General features: G+C 36.3%; 1 protein-coding gene across 1 annotated transcript in view; it reads right to left on the bottom strand.

The window, feature by feature from the left end:
- The window catches only part of LOC309662305 (sodium channel protein type 2 subunit alpha), a 162,090-nt gene extending 146,978 nt beyond the window's left edge, over positions 1–15,112 (bottom strand). Inside the window, exon 1 of the mRNA XM_082464837.1 lies at positions 817–15,112. The gene's annotated coding sequence lies outside the window, so the exon portion shown is untranslated. The remainder of the gene's footprint in view (positions 1–816) is intronic.
- Positions 15,113–18,035: the final 2,923 nt, after the last annotated feature.

Genomic DNA, 18,035 nt, shown 5'->3' with positions numbered 1-18,035 from the left:
CGGAAAAGCAAGGCTGTTGCATGCAATTTCCAGCTCCTGAGTCATTCCACTCTTTAGCACAGCTAATGTCACATGATGAAAAATAATTTTAAATGTGAGCATCTTATACAACATCAACTATTTTAAATGGCCACAGTCCTATCATCACAAATCCACCACAATCTAAGAAAAATTCATTTTCTCAGCAATTAATTTGTTTTCAGTTTACTCCTCACATCCATACTGGAGGGAGGGGGCAGGGTCTGTACCATCATTCCAAGTCTACTAAGCACATTACATAAATCTTCCACTCGTGTGGGAGAAATGACTTACATATTTTTCCTAAAAGGGAAAAAAGCATAAATAATCTGTACCATCATTACTGGCAGGAATTGTTCAGAAGGCCTTTGGGCTCAGGTTGTTGGCGTGCCTCGGAGGCTGCTATCAGAAGGCTCAGCCCTGGGCTTTGGCAAAGCCACTGCCATGTTAATCTGCTTCATTACATTTCTACAATTTGTTCACCCCATTAAGGAGCAGTATTTGCCTTGTGAAAGGAAGATCTATCCTTCACTTTGAAAGCTTTACCTTCAAAAGGTATACAAATATAGCCACAGATAGACACTAAAGGCCAGAAAGCCAAAGAAATATTAAAATACAGCATGTCAGAGTCAGAGCTCATTTCAGTCGAGGAAGATTTAAAGATGCAGAACAGCCAGAATTACAGCTTTTGAATCTCTTAGATCCAAATCCAAGCTCACAAAGCACACATTTTAAATGTTAGCATTAACATAAATAACAATTCATTGAAAGGTCAAAGATAGAATCATGTTGGCTTACCTGAAATAAAGGGAATTGTAAATCATAGATCAGAATCCACATATGTGTTAAATATAATATTCTCCAACGCAGTTATTCAGAATTCCCACTAGAGCAGAAAGTAAAATCTCACGTGTTCCATCCTCACTGAAGGAGAAAAAACAAGAAAGGACGACCGCAGCATCCTCTCTGTTTCTGCCTTAGCTTTCTGTTCTGACACATACTCAGTGGTACCCACTGTCTGTTAGAAAGCAGCATGCTAAATTTAAAAAATAAATAAATAAATATAAGGCAGCATCTTACATGACAGCTCCATCTCCTGGCCAGAAGTGGAATCATTTTCATTAACGATCCCTTGGCAATGCCACATCTAGTAAGTTTGATGTGGTTATAGCCCATAATTCCACTGTATTTGAAATCAACTACTTTAATTAATTGTAAAGTAAACATTTCAGAAGGATTAGCGTATGATTTTTTTAAAATTTGTAGTCCTACTTTGGGATTTACTTCAATTTACTTACATTGTACTTAAATTAAATGCAACCTTGTCATAGCATTATTAAAAATTTACTGCTTACCTAAAAATTTATTTAACTTTATTTGCCATCTGCAAAAATAATATATATCTCCTACAAAATAATTCTGGATGTCAAATTTATACTTCTTGAACACCACTTTGTGGAGATGTATAAGTTTTTGCTACTAGAGAAATTCGGCATTATGTTGTTGTTATTAATGTTATTTGGGGGTGTTAAATGATTAAAGTTAACGCAGGACAATGAAATTAATAAAAGACAAACTAGAAGATCTTTAGTTGACTCAAGCTTTTTAAGATATTTCAAAATATACAAATATCAAATTACATGCTATATGAAATTTGATAATTGTAGTATCCTATAGTGTGTGGTTATATCTTATTAGAAGGATAAGAGAAAAATTAAATTATTGTAAGGATGCGTTTAGTAAATAACATCAGTTATACTGAGCATATTATGTGCTCAATATGTATTTGTTTATTTTTTCTATGGTTAATTGTGAAGTCCTGGTTAATTGTTAAATTTTGAAATAAACATATAGATCGTCCTTCTTCAACATTTTCACAATACCATTTAAATTTGAAGACATATGTATGAACTAAAGTTCTCCCTACTAGTCTTTGATATTCCAAAGCCTTTCATTCGCTGCTACTGCAGAAACACTGTGACGCTGTCCGAGGTGCTGAAAACTAATTTCCACTCAAAGGTTCTAGGTCTTAAACTGGTCTGAAATGTTGTCTTTGTAATATTTCATATAAATTTTATTTTTAAAAGTCCTATATAATCCAGAATAAGTGACAGTATCTAAGATACAAATGTCTAAGTAATATTTTATCCACAGAATATATAGTATACATATTGACCAGAAGCCATAATGCAGATGAATCTATTCAATAAAAATATGATTATAAGTCACACTTTCTTTGTATCCTCCACATAATATTTCATTTTATTCTTGATGAGGTTATATTATGCAGATTGTTCCAGCATAAGCTCTCACATTGAATAGATGAAGTTACTTAAGTCTACTCTTCAGTAATTTGTTCAGAGTTAATTAATAAGCAAGTCAGAAGAACAAACCTGGTTCTCTAAATTTTACCTTACTTCTATTTCTATAATATCATTAAGATATATTTGTATTATTTTAAAAATACATAACATTGTACAAATAAAAAATTAAAGTGACTTGGCAGATCGAATTATTTAAATATGTACACTCAAACTATTTCCTCCCATAAGTCTCCTGCAAAAACAGGATGCTGTTATAAACCCTCAGGGCACATAAGTTATGATAATTTCTCTTAAATTTTTCAGCAAAGCACCCCTAATGGTCAAAAAGGATTGAACTCATAAGATTAGAATCTGAGATGCCACAAACATGAAATATCACTGAAGCTTCACTTTATCTTTAAAATCATGGAAACTTTATAATAATTTATGCAACATTTAAACACTTTTCTTAAAACATTAATTATTTTCCCATTACTTTGAATGTAAATTTTACCCTTTAGGAAGATGTATCTAACTTATCTTGGGATTTTATGGACCTCCAGGCATGCCACCACATGATCCTGGGGACACAATATCCCCAGTGTGAGGACTATGAGATTATGTGACATAAAGTCAATTTATCTCAGCAAATAGGTAATTACTTAAAAGTTTTTTTCATGTATTCCTTTCCAGCATAAAATTTCAGTTTTGACTAACACAAAACTAGGAGTTCAATATTAATAAGTGATACCTTTAAAAAATTATAAAATATATTTGCATTCTTCACTTTTAGTGTGCTCTGTAAAAGTCACTGTGGCAATTGTAAATATTGTCACAATCCTTTTCTCCTCCTCATGTTCATGTCTTTTGCAATGTGAGTACCATTAAGAGATGGAGACTATTTTTTCATCTTTTTTTTTTTAACATCTTTATTGGAGTATAATTGCTTTACAATGGTGTGTTAGTTTCTGCTTTATAACAAACTGAATCAGTTATACATATACATATATCCCCATATCTCTTCCCTCTTGTGTCTCCCTCCCTTCCACGCTCCCTATCCAACCCCTCTAGGTGGTCACAAAGCACCGAGCTGATCTCCCTGTGCTATGCGGCTGCTTCCCACTAGCTATCTATTTTACATTTGGTAGTGTATATATGTCCATGCCACTCTCTCACTTTGTCCCAGCTTACCCTTCCTCCTCCCCGTATCCTCAGTCCATTCTCTAGTAGGTCGGCCTCTTTATTCCCGTCTTGCCCCTAGGTTCTTCATGACCATTTTTTTGTTTGTTTTTTAGATTCCATATATATGTGTTAGCATACGGTATTTGTTTTTCTCTTTCTGACTTACTTCACTCTGTATGACAGACTCTAGGTCCATCCACCTCACTACAAATAACTCAATTTCATTTCTTTTTATGGCTGAGTAATATTGCATTGTATATATGTGCCACATCTTCTTTATCCATTCATCTGTTGATGGACACTTAGGTTGCTTCCATGTCCTGGCTATTGTAAATAGAGCTTCAGTGAACATTTTGGTACATGACTCTTTTTAAATGATGGTTTTCTCAGGGTATATGCCCAGTAGTGGGATTGCTGGGTCGTATGGTAGTTCTATTTTTAGTTTTTTAAGTAAGCTCCATACTGGTCTCCATAATGGCTGTATCAATTTACATTCTCACCAACAGTGCAAGAGGGTTCCCTTTTCTCCACACCCTCTCCAGCATTTATTGTTTGTAGATTTTTTGATGATGGCCATTCTGACCGGTGTGAGATGATATCTCATTGTAGTTTTGATTTGCATTTCTCTAATGATTAATGATGTTGAGCATCCTTTCATATGTTTGTTGGCAATCTGGATATCTTCCTTGGAGAAATGTCTATTTAGGTCTTCTGCCCATTTTTGGATTCCTATACACTAATGATGAAAAATCTGAAAGTGAAATTAAGGAAACAGTCCCATTTACCATTGCAACAAAAAGAATAAAATATCTAGGAATAAACCTATCTAAGGAGACAAAAGACCTGTATGCAGAAAATTGTAAGACACTGATGAAAGAAATTAAAGATGGTACAAATAGATGGAGAGATATACCATGTTCTTGGATTGGAAGAATCAACATTGTGAAAATGACTATACTACCCAAAGCAATCTACAGATTCAATGCAATCCCTATCAAACTACCACTGACATTTTTCCCAGAACTAGAACAAAAAATTTCACAATTTATATGGAAACACAAAAGACCCCGAATAGCCAAAGCAATCTTGAGAAAGAAAAACGGAGCTGGAGGAATCAGACTCCCTGACTTCATACTATACTACAAAGCTACGGTAATCAAGACAGTATGGTACTGGCAGAAAAACAGAAATATAGATCAATGGAACAGGAGAGAAAGCCCAGAGATAAACCCATGCACATATGGTCACCTTATCTTTGATAAAGGAGGCAAGAATATACAGTGGAGAAAAGACAGCTTCTTCAATAAGTGGTGCTGGGAAAACTGGACAGCTACATGTAAAAGAATGAAATTAGAACACTCCCTAACACCATACACAAAAATAAACTCAAAATGGATTAAAGACCTAAATGTAAGGCCAGACCATCAAACTCTTAGAGGAAAACATAGGCAGAACACTCTATTACATAAATCACAGCAAGATCCTTTTTGACCCACCTCCTAGAGAAATGGAAATAAAAACAAAAATAAACAAATGGGACCTAATGAAACTTAAAAGCTTTTGCACAGCAAAGAAAACCATAAACAAGACGAAAAGACAACCCTCAGAATGGGAGAAAATAATTGCAAATGAAGCAACTGACAAAGGATTAATCTCCAAAATTTTTTCATCTTTTATCTGAGCTGGCCTCATGATTTGGCAATAAAATGTAATGAAAGTGACATTGTTCTAGTGTAGTCCTCAAAATTTCTTTCATACTTCTGCTTCCTCTCTTGGTGCCCTCTCTGACCACCATATGAACAAGTCTGCACCTGCCTAGCAGAGGACATGAGACCACATGGAGCAGAGACAGTTTCCCAGTTGTGAATTTCTAAAAACAGCTAGTCCCAAACTGACCTGGCAGCTGATGCAAGTGAATTAGCAAATCCAGCCTAAGATCAGCTGAGTCTAGCCAGGATCAGCCAAAGCAAAAAAACCATGAACTAACTAAATGTTTGTTTGCATTAGATCCAATTTCTTCATGTTCGAGCCAATGGTGCATTTGCAATCATAGTATTAAAAAGCATTTGAAACATTTGCTTACTTACTTCTTGAAATACTTTCTCCCCTTGCTTTTGCTTGGCAGCATCCTATAATGTAGTTCACCTATACATGGCTGCTTCTTTTCATTGTCCTTTGCTGATTTTCCCTCCACTTTCCTAGCTCTGGACATTGACAGGCTCCAGAAAACAATCTTTGACAGCTCCCAAATTATTGTTCTAGCTTGGCTCCTGAACTCCAGACTTAGTATATTCAAATGCCATTCATCATTTTCATGCCCTATTAACTTGTCAAAAATGAGCTTCTCCATCTCCAGTTAATAGCAATTCCATCTTTTCAATTACTTAGACCAAAACTTTATGTCACCTTTGACTCTTACTTTCATACTCCACATGTTATCAGTTTGTGAGTACTGTTAACTTCAAAATGTATCCAGAATCTAACTCATTACTTCACTAGTTTATCTTGACGTAAGCTAGCATCATTTCTACTTTGTATTTATGCATTTCTTCTTATTTCTTTCTCTACCTCTTCTTTTGCCTTTGCTACAATCTATTCTTAACACAGAAACTAGAGTAATCCTACTAAACTGTAAGTCGTACAATGCATTCTTCTCAAAATTTTCCAGTGGTGACCATTCTCCCTCAGAATAAAGCCAAGGACAGTCTAATGGGTCTCTTTACTACTCTGATTTATTTTCTAGTTACCCTTGCCTTCACTCACTCTACTCCAACCTTTCTGGTTTCGTTGCAGTTAAACATGGCAGCAATTCTCCTTCTTCAGGAAATTCCCACCTTTTGATCTCCTTGCCTGGAATACTCTTACATGGGCTCCTCATAGCTCACTCCCTCTCATTCTGGGTCATGGCTCAGAGCCACTTCCTCAGTGAGGCTAGCCCTGACTCCTAATAGTACACCCTAACCCCTCTTCTGTTTTTATTTTTCCCTGCAGCTGACATACTATACATTTTGTTTACTGTTGCCTTTTCTACGGAAAATGTAAACTCCATGAAGGCAGAGATGTTTGTTTCATTCACTGCTATAAACCTGGTTGATAAAACAGTACTTGGAACATAAAAGCTGCCCAAATAATGAATGAATATCTTAGACATAGAATATGCATTTTTATTAATACATCATGGAAATGTTATTTATATTTATGTGTGAATTTCTATGTTCTTATGAATATGTCTGTCACAGAGTGTGAAATCAATGAGGTAAATAGCATGTTCTTTGATTAAACTATCATCCAGGATCTAAATAGAAAGTGGGAAATATAGTGGGTATTCAATAAATACATCGAGTTAATTACATAAATGTTGAAATTAGACCACTAAGCTTTTGAATTATTTTCAATGAGTTCTGAAAAAAAATCTTGCTAAAATATCATTGAACAACTCATTTCATGTTAGCATGCTTTCCCAGACTTTGAAGGAGACCTTGAATTGACTTTGAAAAGACTATTATAACTTTATTTTTTATTAAAAAATGTTTATTCTCATCTAGAATAGTTTTAGCTACTTAAAAATAAGTTGTAAAAATATAAGCAATGTTTCCCATGGTGTGTATGTGTGTGTGTTGGGGTGTGTGTGTGTGTGTGTGTGTGTATCTGTATCTATCTGAGAGAATACATACACATATATATTCTTAAATCAACTTGAGTTGACGTTCATTTGGCTAACAACAACAAAGAAATAACACATAATTTCTTAATGATATATCTCTCTGGCACTGCTTTAATCATAAAATCTACAGTTTTATTTTGGTAGCTTGATTTTCAAAATTACTTTAAATTTTACAAGATAAAACAAATGTGAAGGTTAATTTTATGTGTCAGTTTAACTGGCCACAAGGAGCCCAGATTGAACATTATTTATGGGTGTATCTGTTAGGGTTCTGGATGAAATTAGCATTTGAATTGGTGGACTCAGTAGAGCAGATTGTCCTCCTCAGAGTGGGTGGGCAACATTCAATCTGTTGAGAGTCTAAATAGAACAAAAGGTGAAGGAAGAAGGAATTCCTCCCTTTTTTTAAAATGCCTCCCTGCTTGAGCTAAAACAGCTTTTCTCATCTTTTTCTGCTCTCAACTGAAATTTTCACTTTTGGCTCCTTTGGTTCTTAGGCCTTAGGACTCAGACTGAAGTACTTCACTGGCTTTTCTGGGTCTCTAGCTTTACATGTGTGTATAATATTTTTTACATTTATATATTATATATTTTATATTTAAATATATAGTACAGGGCTTCCCTGGTGGCGCAGTGGTTGAGAATCTGCCTGCCAATGCAGGGGACACGGGTTTGAACCCTGGTCTGGGAAGATCCCACATGCCGCGGAGCAACTGGGCCCATGAGCCACAACTACTGAGCCTGCGCGTCTGGAGCCTGTGCTCCGCAACAAGAGAGACCGCGATAGTGAGAGGCCCGCGCACCGCAATGAAGGGTGGCCCCCGCTTGCCACAACTAGAGAAAGCCCTCGCACAGAAACGAAGACCCAACACAGCCATAAATAAAATTAAAAAGAAAAAAGTTATAAAAATAAATAAATAAATAAATAAATAAATAGTACATTGTATATAAAATATTTATATATTATACTTATACTATATAATTATATGTATTATGTATGATATATTATGTAGCTCCTATATATAATATTGTTTTAATAATATGTTATAATATTATATATATACACATACATGTTCTGTATCTCGGAAAAACCCTAATACAGTAGGTAGGTCTTATTTCACCTCCGTTAAGTTGCAGACATCGATTAAGATTTAATTTTGTCACTCTTTACCACTTCTCACTCACTCAATTTTTTTAAACATCTGTCCAATTCAGGAAGTAAAGGAAGACTAAGAGTCTAGTTTGTACAGAATATTTGTTTATATTTTTCTTGCATCACTTTTTCCCATGTAAAATATCCACTTTGAAGAAATGCAACCAAGCAGACTATTGAAAAAAACAATTTACTTTATATAGTTTTAATCAGGACAGTTTTAAAAAGTTGAGCTCCATATCTAATGTTTCTCCTGTAGCATTATCATTAGGGCATCACAGACCTTCAAGCTAGAAAAGGCAGAAATTTTTTCACACCATGTTCAAAGACTTCTAATACTGATGAAAAGGGTAGCTTATCACACTAATCCCAATTAGTGTGAATTGACATTTACTAGTATGTTATCAAATGATAGATAAGAAATAAAGGGGAGATAAAAATTAGGCTGGCAAAAGCATATAATTTCCACAAACAAAATCTGATAGAATATTTGCCATAAACTTTTGAAAAAGGGGGTATTACAAATAATTTTAGCAATAGCTAAAGTTTATTGAGTACTTTTATGTGCCAAGCAGTGTGCCAAGCACTTTGCATAGGTTATCTCATTAAATTACCACAGCAGGCCTGTGAACTAGGTTTTCTTTTTTTCCCTAATAAAGATGAAGGAAATAAAGCTAAAAATCTCTCAGCTGGCAAAAGATGTTTCTTGAACTCCAAGTCAGACCTCAATTTTCAATGTTTGGGTTCTATTTGAATCCTTCTTGAGAATCAGGAGATAGAAACCCTGAGGAAATTATTCCAGCAACCTTTAGAATTTATGTGCTTTTTGTTCTCAGCTCCAGGTCTCATCAGTTACGCAAGCCAAAAAAGCAAGATGGAAGTGGGAAAGAAGGATAATCTCCAGCTGTGTTTCTCCTTACTATTGTATTTTAGAGCCGGTAATGGGTTTATAATAGATGGAAGGACTAACACAGAAAGACAGGAAAAGAAACAGAAGCAAGAATGATTAAAGAAAATAAATCATCAAGTGATTAATGAGCAGGAGAAGAGGGCAGAGTGGTAAAAGAAGAGAAGTACAGGACCCCTGGAATTCTGCAAAAGACTCATCTCTTCCTAGAAGATAGTTCTCTGAAAGAGTGCAGCTTTCCATGATCCACTGAACAACGAGAAGTTTTCATATGTGCTAAAAGCCTCACATGATCCTGTTACTGATACTAGAAATACATAAATTCTGGTGGGTGGCTCCCTGCTGACAGTAGGAAAGTATAATCAGGTTGTCCTGACATCCCTAATCAGAAGGTGTGCTTTTGTCCTGAAGCAAAAACTCAGCCAACACGATGAAGAACCATTTAGACATGATGACACTCTCCAAACCCTAAGCCAAAGCATAGTTACTTGGTGCCTACAAAAATCCCCTGATAGGCAGAAGACTGACCATAAGCTCCAAATCCTTCTTTGTGGTTCTTATAGTAGCCATTTCACAGTGCTTTTTTCCCCCAAACTTATCATTATTATTACTACTACTAATGGTAATTATCAGGGTAAATTTTTTATTAAAAACTGCATTTGATAAATTCTTAGTTTTATTTTCTGACAAATTCACCTCTCAGTGGGGCAAATAACACAAGGTAGAGAACTACAATTAATTAAGTCCAATAACAAAGTTTAGAAAGAACTCACTTGGATGGATGATGGGACAGAGTGGAGAGATCAGAGATGATTAGAATTCTGCGGGCTTTGTTGGGCAGACAGCCCTGCTACTCATCTGTATAAAGCATGAAGGCTGAACTAGGGAAGGGTAGGCAAGAGAAGCTTTAATTACTAGAAAGGGCCCTCTCCCTTACTGAATTTACTACACTGCAACAAGTTACAGGGACCAGAGTCAAATAAGAAAATTCCAGCACGGCAAGTAAGAAAAGTGAACTCAGAGTGATGGGGCCTAAAAGATGCTAATTGTTTTATGGATGGAGTGGGCAGAAGATGGTGAAGTCTGGAGAAATTTCTGAGTGTTTCCAGGTTCACCTTACAGTGGGGATAAGTACTCTCTGGTAAGTTTCTGGAGATGAGAGATGTACTGCACATCTTTTCCCTTGACCCATGCTCATCACAGTGTAATGTATCAATTACTTCTAAAGTTACCTCTATCACATTGTAGTTCACTGGGAAGGTGCTTTCTTGAGTCAGGCAAATCACTGACTCATAGAAGATAAGAGATGTCAGGAATAGAAATAACACCTAGAAATTAAACGCCACAGAATTAACAACTTTGCCACCTAAGCAACACATAGTGTTCCTCCAGCATCCTGCATCATTGGATAATGCACATAAACCCAGTAGACAGCCAGCATGTTCTTTCCTTGTATTTGTCCGCAGTGCGTATCTCTTTGTTCTAAAAGTTAACTGGAAACAGAGTTCTCTGGGAAGACAAACATTGTTTTAGACATGTAGTCAGTCACTGAGATGCTAAAGTAGAAAGGAGTATTAAAATCAGAGTAGTAGTTTAAATATGTCCTTTGAAGGAGTCAAGCAGCACCACCAAAATCCAAGATAAACAGTGTAAGGTCAGTGTTGGAGGAAGGGGTATAGAGGCCCTTGAATAGGCCAGTCAGGTATGCTCAGCAACTGCGTGGGTGTAATGTCATAACTGTTCTTCAAACCAGCTAGGGTCAGTTAGTGACACAGGCTGTGTTCAAGAAAATGATCTCAAAGGAAAGTTCTCAGGCTTCAAAGGAGATTTCATCAGTTAGTTGATCTTACTACTTAAGCAGGACCAGTTACCTGGAAAAACATGAATGGAAAGAGTTTTTCCTGGGGGAGTAAAATCCTCTTAGCCTATTGGAGTCATCAGTACTTCCAAACCAGCTTGTAGAGCAGAAGTCATGAGGATCTTTAGGTAAGGAAGGTTTTGGTTCTAGTCAAGGCTATAGGAAACTCTGACTTCTTGAGATCAGTAATTGTGACAAACAGTGGGAAAATTAGCAGTTAACCCATCATCAGTAACTAGAAAACCCTAGAAATGACCAGGATATATTGATTTAACCAGGATCTTTCAGAGCAAATACTTCATCTAGCCCTCTCCATGTTTTGTGGTCATGTACACAAGAGGGTCCCATTGTACTGCCAGAAGTGGCGTGAAATTCTCATCTTGAGCATTACCTTTTCACCCATTGAGGTCTGTAGAAGACCTGGGAGAAAAATGTCTGCATATTTGGAGACATTTAACCCTTCTCCTTCTTAGATTAAAGGAGAATAGGGACTGAACAAGGAGGAGAAGTTTCCATACATGGCTGTGAACATGAAGGGGCAAAATTGTCAGATATAGCATATTAAACCATTTTTATAGCAAAGATTGAATTCACATTATCATGAACAAAGGGAGCAGATGAGGATGGTGAACCAAAAGTAAAAGATATGAATGTGGAGATACAAAGTGAACCTATACATGAGGAAGATAAAGTTGTCAGAGGATATCAAATGCTCAGATTCTTTATGTTCCCCAGGAATGGTGGGCAGGGTTATTAGAGGAGTGGACAAAAAGAGGAATAAACACTTGCAGATGAGAGAGTCTAGTGATGATATATAGTATTTAAACAATTATGAAGAAGGCAGGTGATATGGAAAGGTGAATAATGCAGAGGAATTGTCAATAGATTCACAAGTAACTCGGGTGAAGAGGAAGGACTCAAATCTCTAAGTTCTACCTGCTTTTACCATTATGCTTTTGGTCAGTATAATAGAGAACTTAATAATAGCTATGTGACAATGGAAAGAGCTTCTTGGAGACAGGAATTTCTCTGAGTTCCACAGAATTTGAACATCTGCCAGAAATGTTGTCAAATGGATTTTAATACTGATGTAGGAATAGCTGGTTTCTATAACCCACTTTGGCTCTTAAATAACAAGACGTTGTTACCAGGGTAAATATCTAAACACCTCTCTTGTTGTAGAGATCAGGAAACCAATTTATAACTCAGATTTACATTTCAGAAATGATAGATGACTAAACAAAGACATCACTTCAAGAGAGAACTAGAATCCCTCTCACCTACCTCATCCCCCAACCAGTTTCCTTTCCACTAAACCAAACAGTCCTTCACCATGGAAAGGATGTGCAGTTCCTCATGAGAATTATAGCAAAAGTGGTCTCATTTCTTTTCTCTGCTCCATGTGGAAGCATTCTATGTATTTCCAAAAGAGAATGCAACTACGAAGAGTTGAATTTAGGCAGTGAGTCTCTGACATTTTTCAAACTCCAGGGTAGCAGAGACAATTCTCTGTGTTCACCAAACCGTTTCATTTTCTTCTTTAACACACAACTAAGCTACAATTCCCAGTTCCCTGGCAGTTTGTAGCACAATGTGATTAAAACCAAAACAAAGTAAGCAAGAGTGATGTTCATCGCTTGCAGGCCTGGCCCCTCAATCTTGTCATGTGATCCTTGACAAACTCTTTTATTCCTTGTATCCTGGCCAGGTCCAGAGGATCCAGTGGAGGATCTGAAGAGCCATTAGATAGATGGAATTTGGTCTTGGGTCATCAATTAGAGTAGTGCCAATCGGGAAATAGAGAATGGTGAGGAAAATCATAGAGCAAGACATGCCTCAAAGCATGTGGTATTGACTAAGAAATCAGAATCAAAGAATCCGTTGGCATGGTCCAGTGTTGCCTGAAGTGTGTTTCCTAGAATTTTAGTTTTTCAAGATGTTAATAGATTTCCCCCACAAAAGGGAAGGTAGTTTCTAGGGTCAAAAATAGTTTAACTAATGTTGAGTATAATAAGGTATAAGCTGAGATAGTATAACAAAGTTATACCCTGGTTCAAACAGGACAGAAAATTGTCTCTCCCATAAGAATCTAGAGTATGAAAGCAGGCTTTACTTTGTAAGGTCATCAGGGACCCATTCTGCTGTTCTGTTCTCTCCTAGGGTATTGTCCTCATCCTCATGTTGAGGTTGGTTGACACTCATGTCCACATTCTGGCCCATGGGAAGAAGTGAGGAAGTGGAGAATGAGCAAATGCAGAAGTTGTACATATACCCCTCAGTTACAATCCACTGGCAAGAACTCAATTGCATCGCCATGTCTAATTTCAATGGAAGATGTTGGGTGGCCACATTTCCAGGTTAAACTCTATTATTATGGCAAAAGGCAAGAACATATTTGGGGGGGAGGGGAAACTAGCAGTCTATCACACTGGATTAAAAATATTAAACAAATTATTTCTTTACTAAAGTATTTCTCAAGATACTTAAAGCAGTAATGTGCATTATGATTCTTTAACAGAGATTTTAATAAGAATTTGCCATAACATTGGACTACAAAACCCATTTTTCCTTGGACCATCTCTGGGGATAGTATTCTATAGAACATACAATCAGAAACATTGTCCTATCAAGCTCCTCCAGCTACAAAAGCAGGGACCAATCTAGCTCACTTGTCCTGAAGGGATAAAAAGATCTCTGGAGGAGACTACTACTCTAATCCTCCATCCTCACTTCTAAAGTTCTATTGGAATAACTAATGATGTGGAACCTAACATAATAGTTTTTATCCATAGATTCCAAAAGAAAGAAAAACACAAATCAGAATAACTGCAGATAATTTATCTCACATCTCTCAAATTTGTGTATGTGCTTGGAAATAGCATAAAAGGCTTTCTTCAATTGAATTTTTTGAAGGAGAAAAATGCTTTACCCACACATTAAAAAATTATCCACAGACTACAGTCTGTATTTTTAACACTTGTTAGCTAGGAGTCATCCAGCCTTATGAGTTTAGAACACAGTACCAGCAGAGAAGGCTTAAAATATAAGAGTGGGAGATTTGCTGTCGGGACAAATTTAATGGCAGTTGTGGTTACACCAACAAAGCTCAGGTTTTCTGCCATGTGCCAATAATTCCAGGTCTCTCTCCTGGTTCTCCATCTAGCACTCTGATTGCTCTTTTGCTTTCCTCCTACTGTCTGATCAGACACAGTGTTTTAATTGTAAAGAGTATTATGGTTAATTTGTTAATAATGATAATGGGCTAAAAGTTGCAAATGGTTACTTTTTTATATAATTTAATGTGAATCTGAGATTGTCCCCATAATAGTATGAGTCCCATTAACTTTCATTCAGATAGCCTTTCTTAAGAGGGAAGAAAGTTAGATTTACAGTTAGCATGCTGCTAATAGAATTATGGGATTGGATCTCAAGTGTGAACAGCATTATTTTGAAGCAGAAAAATACTGCATGCCTCTGTTCTAATCATAAGCAATTGTGTTTCTCAATAATTTTTACTAAGCACAGAACTAATCATGACTGTCCCTTGCTAGAAAATGTTCAGTGGCTCACTACTGTCCAGGGATGAAGTTCCAGCCCCTAAGGATGGCAAGCAAGATTTTTTATGATGTGATTTATGCCTGCCTTACCTCTGCAGCCTTACCTCCTCCTCTTCTCTGCCATGTACCATTAGCTTCTATATTACTGGATATTCCCAATAACAATATACATTTTCATGTCTCTGTTCCCTCCTGCACATTGTTACCTCCACCGAGAACTTTCTTTGTTTTCCATCATCTGCCTGGTAATCTACTAATCTTGTAAAGCTCAGGTTCTGTGCAGACCTGGCCAACCATCTAAAGTAGATTCATCACTCCCTTCTCCCTTGTCTTAGATACAGTATTATAGCTCTATCACCCAAATTCACATGGTTGTTATATATAAAGACCAATCAAATGAAGTTGGGAAATTAGTTCTGAAACAACAAACTGCTACAAAATTACTTTGAAATTATCAGTAGGCAGTGCTGGATAACAATCCCAAGAGAACCTTTGACCTTCTTTGTTTTTCTCCCTTGGCACTGACGTAAGGTGCTGTCACACAGTAATATCATATTTATTTAATTTTGTCATTTCGGTCCCTCCTCTTAGTCTGTCTCTGGGAACACAAAGGCAGACTGCTAATCAGAAGAGTCCCAGCTGGAATGAAATTGACAGTGTGGGTGCTGAACAAAGTGTTATTAACACTGTGGGCAGAAGCAAAGGATCAGAGAAACGCTTTCTTTCTAGAAATAGCTCCCTGGGCTCTCCTCCACATCGTTTGCACCTCTAGGTATGTTATTCATGTGGACTTAAAAAGATAGGACAAAAAATTCAGACCTACCCTGTCTCTTTAAATAAAGGTAATACCAAATGTCTGAGCATATCCAGACCATTGTGTAGACCCATTCAATTGGACAAACATTTATTAGCAGGCCCCATGTTAGGTGCTAGGGACACAAAGATGAACAAGGCAAAATCTCTGCCTCAAGTAGCTCACCTTCTAATAGATGAGAGAAAACTGAAACCAAAATTAGCACAGAGTGGGATACATTTCATAATACAGGCAAGCATAACAGATGATATAGCTAATAAATCTTCCCAGGTTGGAAGCAAGAAGGAGATCAAGAAAGATTTCTCAGGTGAACAAAATATATTTACCAGTGTACTTATACAGCTTTCCACCAAAACCTATTTTGTTTTTTTTGCCCAGCCCGTTAGAGCATATGCTGTATGAATTTATCACTTGGTCAAATAGCTTATAAATTTGGAAAAATGTCTATAACCTACATTTTAAATTACCAGTTAAAGCACTTTTCTCTCTTGCCTTCCATCCAGTCTGAATTTTAGATAAACTTGATGTTTATTTAAGCATAACCTGATGTTATATTTAAACTACTACTCTGCATATTTGTTTTCTTACTAAGAATTTCTTTTCTAGTCAAACATTTTCAATTTTATAGCACTCAATGTCATAATCAATTTTTTATAAGTTAAATTTCATTTTAAGCTGATTTCAATTTTAAGTTACTTCTATACTCTATTTCTTTCATTTCCGCATTTATAAAACTATTAACGCTTTCTAGTCCTTTGAACAGGCTGGAGACTCACTTATGAACACAGAGGATCATGTTAAGTCCCACTCATAAATTCAGTAAGTCCGTTCCAGACAGACATTGCAAGGTCAAAGCCAGAACTAAGCCAGAATCACACCTTGAACAAAAGTCTATTTTATGAGCAATTTTGACTAGATTCTTAAGCTTCTTATGTATTTCAAGGAATCCTGAAGCATCCTTCTTTAGAACTGATTCGATAAAAATGATTTATCTCCACTGAAACCCATAATAAATAGATACAAAATTGGAAATAAACCTCATGTTTATGAAATTTTTAAGGGGAAAGTTGATTAGGTAAAATCCAAATGGAAACCAAAATCCCCGGAAAAAAGTCCTCAGAAAAGTATAGGATGACCCTCATGTTGCTGTTGTCATTTGAATAGCTGTCTTACGTGCATGCATATAAGGTTGTCTGATGGCAAATTTCATGATTAATTTCAATATTAAAACCCTGCTTTTGTTTGAGTTTGGTCATCAGTGAAATGAACAAAACCTCTTTGGCTATGCACTAGCCTTGCTTCAACTAGTAGGAAACATGAGAAAACATAGTAAGCCATTGCTTTTAAAGAAGAAAGCAATGAGGTTAAAAACAGAATGAATGCCAACAATCACAGTGTGTCTCCAAGGGTAAAGAGCTGATTTAATGCTCCTCTTTTATAACAAGCACAAGTAAATAGTTCTAATTCATTCTTTAATTAATTAGATTAATGTAAGCACTAGTTGGATGGAATAAGTGTTTGTCTTTTCCATTCTTGTGTGTTGTGATTTGCTTATTGGTGTCTCAGCTCCATTTCAGATAGCTTAGAGGAATAATTCTGCTTATTCAAGCATGCTGGCAGAGCTGGTTCCAACAAGAAATATCTCTGCATCTCAGAGTATGGCTCAAAGGTATCTGCAGAGAAAATACCATTTTTATTAAATCAGGCAAGAACATTTGTCCCAAAGAGATGAATCAAAAAAGAAATTTTTTATAAAGCTCAGACCAAATGTTTTAAGAGACTATTTTCTTATGCCATGCTATTCTTTATGGTAGAACACCTTCACCATCTCTCTTTCATCCTTTCTTTTCATCTTTTCTCTTCCATCCTCCTCCTAAGGGTCGACTCCACAGTTACCTTTTTCTGAACCTGTCCTGACTACCGCAGCCCACATCGCCTCTTTTTTATAAACAGTGCATTTTTTGCATTGATTCTGACACTTAATGGTAGAACAAGTATATGGTCAATATTTTGATGTATGCCTAGGCTAGGAAAAGTGTGGGCTTTGGTGCAAGACAAGCCTTGGGTGAAATCTCAGTTCAAATATTTACTTAACCTTTCTACTATCATTTAGCTCCTCTGTGATATCCACCTGTAACTACCTGGTAAGATTGTGACTATTAAGCTAAATTAAAAAAGTAGTACGCCTAGCACAGTGTAGACATTCTATAAATGTTATTATGGTATTTATACAAATGATACATAGACTATGATAAAGAAAGTCTATTCGCATTAACTATATTTTTGGCTAGAGAAAGAAATACATTTTTAGCAAAACTGGGATCAAAATCTATTCATTGCTGAGTCCTCCAGCAAGACTATATCCTAAATATTCCCAAATAGACCCTTCTGAAATATTAACAGATTCATTTACACTTGACCCTTGAACAACACGGGTTTGAACTGCATGGGTCCACTTAGAAACAGAATTTTTCAACAAATATGTACTGCAGTACCACACAGTCCCTGGTTGGTCGAATCCACAAATGTGGAATTGGGAATACAGAAGGCAGGAGGACCGACTGTAAAGTTATGTGGGA

This window comes from Balaenoptera physalus (genome assembly GCF_965194825.1).
Source record: "Balaenoptera physalus genome assembly, chromosome: 6".
In the NCBI taxonomy this organism is placed as follows: Eukaryota; Metazoa; Chordata; class Mammalia; order Artiodactyla; family Balaenopteridae; genus Balaenoptera; species Balaenoptera physalus.
Note: the sequence above shows the minus strand (reverse complement) of the source record. Positions and strands in the feature narration are given on the sequence as shown.